The 6,853-nt window shown below is 52.1% G+C and overlaps 1 protein-coding gene across 1 annotated transcript in view; it reads right to left on the bottom strand.

Moving 5' to 3' along the window:
• The window catches only part of LPP (LIM domain containing preferred translocation partner in lipoma), a 370,753-nt gene extending 363,934 nt beyond the window's left edge, over positions 1 to 6,819 (bottom strand). The window contains exon 1 of the mRNA XM_019503472.1: positions 5,638 to 6,819. The gene's annotated coding sequence lies outside the window, so the exon portion shown is untranslated. The remainder of the gene's footprint in view (positions 1 to 5,637) is intronic.
• Positions 6,820 to 6,853: the final 34 nt, after the last annotated feature.

Here is a 6,853-nt window from a genome sequence, read left to right as displayed (position 1 = left end):
CAAATGCTGTGTACTAAAAGGCAGTCGCTGCCTTTTGCTGGTGTGGATATGATACTGGCTAACAACCTGCAATGGTCACAGGACTATGAAGACGACTGCTAAACCCAAATTGGCATTTGTAAGACAGATCAGTCGAGTAGGATTAATTATCCCTATTTTACAGATAAGCAAACTGAGGCATGAGAGTGGTTCGACAGACTGGCCCAGAATCACAAGGAAGGCAGGTGCCTAAATCCCTTTAGGGTCCATCTTCAGAGGAAATGGGACGCCCGGGGAGAAAAGCCTCATGTGCCAAATCCCCAGGTCTGCATCCACTCCCTCTCCTGGCAAGTTGCCTTTTCATAGCTCTTTTTTTTTTTTTTTTTCAATTGCACTCATTTCATCCCAATATAGACCACAGCTGACTTCAAAATAGAGCCCTGAGGTTAAAGGTCTCCAAATCCCCTTGGCTGCTGATGGCACTGGGCCGGTGAGCTTTAATATACCGCAACACCCACTCATGTGAAACAGCGTGAGTTGATTTTCCCCACACATACCTCCCTGCGCAGTTTGCACCAGTACCAAGCAGGCAGAAGCGCCCCGGGTCTGCATTCGTTTTGCACCAGGTGCTATAGCAGCTGCAGCAGGAGCAGGGCCCGCACTTGCAGTCTGCTTTCAATTAACACAGGCCCAATGTGCCCAGCCTAAGCTCAGCCACAAATGCAACCAGTCCATGCATACGTTGCAAGAACAAACGCACCCACCGCTGGGATGTCCCTGGCCCTTAATCAGAGCACCCTCCATCAAACTGTACCGGGTGTTCGGGATGCAAACGGGGAGGGAAGAATAATGAAGATAAAGCCCTGTCGAGCCAAAGTGCCGTGCAACACCTTTGATGTAATAGTCATATGATTAACAAACTGTCATATCAAAGTTTTCTGCAAAGTAGGAGTGTTCTGACACGTCACATTTTTAAAGCTGACATTTTGATTCATTACCGTAAATAGCATGTCGTATTCAATATTGTGACAAGGAGCGGAGCGGATCTTTTCGGGCTCTGTAACATTTCGGAGTCGCCGGATTTCTCTCTCTTCCATGCGAGACAGTCGAAACAAGGCGCGAAGGAGGCTTCTCCAGAACAGGCCTGTTATTTCTCAAAATAGCCCCTTTCTTTTTGAGCCCTGCTCAGAAGAGCGGTGCAGGCAGCTCTGAAGGCATCGCTCACAAAATAAAACAAGGAATGGTCTCAAGGACCTTTGCAACGACAAGGTAGCGGCTAAAGGGAATCACGCAAAAATGAATGTCTGACAAGTTGGCAGAAATCTGGAGGCCACAGAGAAGGATTCGGACTGGGAAAGCGAGGATCTAGGCCTAGGAAGAGCCACTTCAATTCCTGTCTCTGCCAGGAATGAGACTCCAGTGAGTCCCTTAATCTCAGTGGACCTCAGTTCTTCCCTGTTCAAAAGTGAAGCAATAACACTGGCTTGCTCTCCTCTGGAGGGCAGGAGCCACCCCCGGCTCCGGGCATGTACAGCACCGGACGCACTGGGTTTCAGGTCCAGCAGCTGCTGCAATGCAAACACAGGCAATGCCCAGGGACCCACTCATACAGAGGGACCAGATCCTCTTGAGAAACGTGTGCAATCCCCTTTCAAGCCAACACGCAGAAGAGCCGAGGACGCAGGCGATGCTCTGTGAGGATTTCCCACTGCGCAGGGCATCGGCACCCTTGCCGGCGGCGGTGAGCCGCCACAGCACAGCCAACAGTCAAGTCCACTTAATACCTTTGAGTATATTTGTCCTTCATCCTCTGTCTATTCTGGTGCCCTGCTTTGCTCTTCAAGGAGGAGGGACCTAGAACCATGTCCAGCATCCGTACAAGTGCATGACATCTCCCCCAAACCAATGCACTTTTTTGGCTAGTTTAGTTTGCCCCTTCATGAGAAAGCGACAGAGAATCAGCAGCTGAGCGCGCCTGCTGAACGCTCAGATCCCATGGGGATGAGTGCAGCACCTAGACCCAGAGAGAGAAGGTTACCGTGCAAATAAACTCTGGGCACGATGCATTCGCCGGACCGGCTCTCCCCCCAAAAGCGCAGTCTCCGGATGCCACCGGCCACGGCGCAGCCGAGACGGGGTGGGGTGGCGGCAGTCACGCGCACACGGCATGGATCACGATGTTAATTGAGCATGGGTTGGATCCAACCGTCTGTGCTTCCCCACGAGCCGTTACACACCACTCATCATATGCTACCTCAGGAAATCTTGTAGAAGGATTTGTATGCCAGCAAGTGTAGTAGTAGTGGTCTAGCCAGACATCGAAAGCATATTGGCACCACTATAATTTGTCCATTCTCCAATATGTTTTCCTAAAAACGCCCATATGCTTTTCCTGGAGCTCCCATATGCTTTTACAAAGGGAAACAAAAACATTTTGTTAGTTGTGAGCGATTGATCCTTACGTCTTTTGCAAGAGCCGGCTAGAAGGCAACAACAATAACCACTCAGCTGTGGGATTTTGCGTGCCTTTTTTTTTTTTTTTGCACTGCTTTCCCTTCCCTTTCATGGAGGAAATCATGGAGACTGGCAATCCCTAGGGGACCATCAAAATGTTGCAGGACATGAAAGGATGCTGCATGCACTGTGGGGTAGCCCAGGACATACAAGCAGACTCTGCAATACTGAAATACAGGAAAAAATAAGGGTCACTGGTTGGGAGGACAATGACACCTCAAGCTCTGAGCGGCATCGGACGCTTCGATATGGTGATTCTGGTCTTCCCTGCAGAGAGCCTGAATTGATCACCGAGGGCCTGATTAGCTCAGGCAGGTAGCACGAGAGCCCCTGCTGCTATGCGTCGAGCCGGGGGAAAGTGCACGTGCAAACTCGTACTTGAACCCACCTCCACCCCCCATGGACCTGGGTTCGAGGTTAGGACAGGAGCTGATCTCCGGATGAGGACCACGAGGCAGGATTCCCATCGCCCTCTCGTCCTCCCGCAGTTGTAAGGACCTTCTAGGAAACCAGTCTGTGGCCAATAGGTGCATGCGGGTGTGTGCGTGTGCATGTGCACGCACACATGTGCATAGGAAAAGCAAGACACGAGGACAAGCAGGACAGCATGTCAAGCAGGAGCATATTGAATGAACCTGGAAAGAAAAAGGCAAAAACCATACCAACATGGGACACAAATGTGCACACCTGTTTGGCTCCTTGGAGATTACAGAACAGCAGAGACTCCCCCCTGCCTAAAGAAGGGGGCTTGTGTCCAAAAGCTTGCAAAAAAAGTTCTTTGCAACTACTCAGTTGGTCCAATAACAGGTATCACATCTACCCCAAGAAGCTTGCCTGCCTCTGTCCTTAGACCAACACAGCCACCACCAAAAACCTTGCACACCTGCTTGTGTACACCAGGAGTGGCCAATTGGAGGCACAAGTGTCACAGGTGGCAGCCTCTGCATGCGGCATGCAGCAGACACAGGAGCGGGCAGGCAGCACAGTGGAAGGTGGGACCAAGAGCAGAAAGCAGAGCAGGAGATGGGGCAAGGGAAGGGGACCGGAGGGGCACTCGGCTGCCAGAAAGGCTGGCCCCCACTGCCATAGGCGATCCTGCAGGCGTGGCGAGGAGGAGCACAGGACCACTTTCTTGCAGGTGATCATAGCGCAGGAGCAGACAGAAGAGGCCACCTAAATCCTGATACTGTGTGGCATCTGAGAGCTTGAATTTGCAATTTTAATATTTTGTCTATCTTGTTTGGTATCCTCCGCTACTCCTAGAAGACGCACGCCGGCACGTACACACGCAGTACGCAAGTCTCCCGTGACACGGCCCAGCGCCCCGTAGTCCTGATCAAATCTGGCCGGGTTCGGTCTCAGCAAACTTAGATTCCTTTGCAATGATTTAATCTGATGTGAAGCCTCATTACGAGGTGGATGCAAGAGATTGGAGCCCGAATTTCCATAGAAACAAAGCTGAGCAAATGGTCGAGAGAGGGGAAATCGTTTTCTTGCTATCGGGCATGGAGAAATGGACAATTAGCTGTTCTCTGAACGACAGTCCTGGCCACCCGCGAGTCAGCCCCGAGGCCTCGCAGCGCTACGGAGGAGGATCCCGAGGTTTTTTTCATGGAAAGCCAAAGACTGCCCATGTCCTCCCCGACTCCTGAGAGCAACAGCATGGAAGAGAGGGCAGGGGACAGCTGTGGTGCTTGGTCTGCGGGTCCCAATGGGAAAGAAGGGACAACCCCATTGTATTAAAAAAATAAATAAATGAGAGCAAATATCATCTGAAAAATGGCTGCACTGTTAACAGCTGTTTAATTTGGAGCACTGATGGGCCCTGGCCGGGGAACCCTGGCATGGACAGAGCAAAGCGAACAAGCACGGTGCCCATTAATCTTCAGTAACCCAGCAACTGGGAAGAACAAGCCTTGAACCAAATTCCTCTGCATTGTTATTAATCTCCCGTCCTCTGTTTATTAATCCCTTGTCTGTCTTCCTATTTTGCCAATTATTAATGTTCCCAACTGTTTGCAGTAAACAGGAGGCTGAAAACCCATCTCCCGCTCGCTATAATTCATGAGCCAAAGGGAAAAGAAAGGCAAGGGCTCACGGCAGAGCAGGACACGTGCTCAGCACTCGTGGCAGGGAGGGAGGAAGGAAGCCGCATCCCTCGGCTGTTCCCCCGATTCCCTGACACGGTCCTGTGTGCCACACCAGAGCCAGCCACCTGCTGCTGCTGCAGAGAGCAAAGCTTGGCAAAGCAAAGTCTCATACGCTCCAAGCTGGATACGTGGCCTCCAGAGGTGCCTCACCCTTGCACGCCGTATCCAGCAGCAGGCATGCATGCACCGATGCTCCAAAAAGAAAGGGAAAGCAAGCCCATGTCACAGCCGGGCCCAGAGATCACCACGTACAGGACTCCCTGCATTCACACTTATACCCCTGTGTATGTCCCCCGCTCTGCCTTGGAGGAAAACCGTGCTTGGATACTCAGCATCCAAGGCCAGACTCCTGATAGACAACTAAATCAGGGATGCACAAGCATTGGTGAGCCTGAGCTCACTTCATCAGACTGCTCTTCCCCTTTTCGGCTCTACACCAGCTGGCTCTAGACCTGTATCCCCTTGTTCAGGATTTTTAGTGGCTTCTCCCAGCGTTCATACACCAATTACCGCACCGCAGTGGCCTCTCCAACATCGACGCTGCCTCCCGGGATGCTGTCACGATCGGTCAAGGCTGGAGGATGGACCTCGCCCTGGTACCACTTCCTTCTTTAGAGCTTCTCCCCCCAACAGCATGTATTTAATTATTTTATTTCGGGGGGAGGAAAGTGAAGGGTAATATAAGAGCTAGCCTCAAGAAGACTGACGGTCCCAAACTGTCCCTCCGGCTGAGCTGCGGGTCATTGCTAAACACCTTCCATCAGTGCAATGCAACCAAAGAGCCTAACGGTCAAATGACCTTGCACCTTTATTGTACTGATGCCCTCGTGCCCTTTTTACTGCTGCACACTCACATGAGCCCAGGTCTAAGCAAGTGACAACAACTTTGCAGACACGAGGTCAGGCAACGCACACGCAGCGAGCCGGGGGGTCGCCGTACAACCTGCTGAGATCAGCCGTCGATGACGGCAGGGAGACCCCATCCTCCTCTCACCTTCAAACAAGGCAGCTGTCTCCTGGCGCAGGCAGCTGGATGCACAGGGGCGTCTGATGGGGGGCTGTGGGTGAGAAGACAGAGACCAGCATCACCATTTTGCATGCCAGAGCAGCAATCAGTAATTCAGGAAGGCTGCATTGCTCTCTCAATGAGTGAACAAGCCAGCAGGCTTTCTCTAACCATCCCAGAGACACCATCCCCACCTCCTGCAAGCCAGGGTATCCGGATCCTGCTGTGGCTTTTCCCCCTCCAAGACAGGTTCAATCTGTACTGGTGCTGGAGCAAGCAGCTGTTTGTCTGGGAGAGAAGCAGCTTGTTTTAAATCAATGGAGCGAAGGAGAAAGCCGCTAGCTTAACAGCCCTGGGCAATGAAACCCTTTCCAACTTCTGGAAGGATGTCTGCCCATTGCACTCAACCTGCCTTCCCTTGCTGAACTGGGCCCCATCTCCAGGCATGGGGGAAAATGCAGAATAGGACAAGAAAACTGTTTGCTCGCTGTTTAGCTCAGCAGTGCTCAACCTCTGCATCCCGTGCAGCCTCAGCCAGCCCCTGTATACCAGAAACAGGTCCTGCGAGCCAGGATCGGACCCTGATGCCCTGCACTAGGTCACGCCACCTCCCCATGGGTCCAGAAATTTGGCAGCAGGCAACCCGCCATCCAATTTTCAGATCCATAGGGAGCTACACAGGCCAGAGCTGGCCCCTGGGCCAGGAGTTGAGTGCGCCTGCTTTAGCCCGTGGTCCCCTTCCGAGACAGTCCGGTTTTGCCACGTGAACGCCAACAAGAAGTAGAGCGGAGATCCAAGTCTTCCCATGCAAGCTGCTAAACAGGCACCCAAGGTTCAGGACTAGTTAAACAAACTGGTTCTGCACCAGAGGGTTTAGATGCACCAGCTGAACCACAATGGCAGCTTTACATGGCATTTGCACATTTGCTTTGGCCTTTTTTCTTGGAGAAGGTATCAGCACCTGGCAATTTGGTTCTGGTGAAAGGTTAGGTCTGTTCTGTAAATTCACCACCCCCAGCCCCAGGCCCTCCCACAGTGGGAACATTTCCCACTGTTTTGATGGGTGTATAGATGGAGTCCACCCAAAGATTTAATCCGTCTCTATTGGAACATTTTCACGGGGGCGGGGGGTAAATGCAGGCTTCCTTGCAGCCTTTCACGTCTCCAGATGCGGTGCAAAATCCCCCTGAAGCCAGCGTCATAC

Source organism: Gavialis gangeticus, unplaced genomic scaffold, assembly GCF_001723915.1.
Source record: "Gavialis gangeticus isolate Ggan-Ray unplaced genomic scaffold, GavGan_comp1, whole genome shotgun sequence".
Taxonomy (NCBI): domain Eukaryota; kingdom Metazoa; phylum Chordata; order Crocodylia; family Gavialidae; genus Gavialis; species Gavialis gangeticus.
Note: the sequence above shows the minus strand (reverse complement) of the source record. Positions and strands in the feature narration are given on the sequence as shown.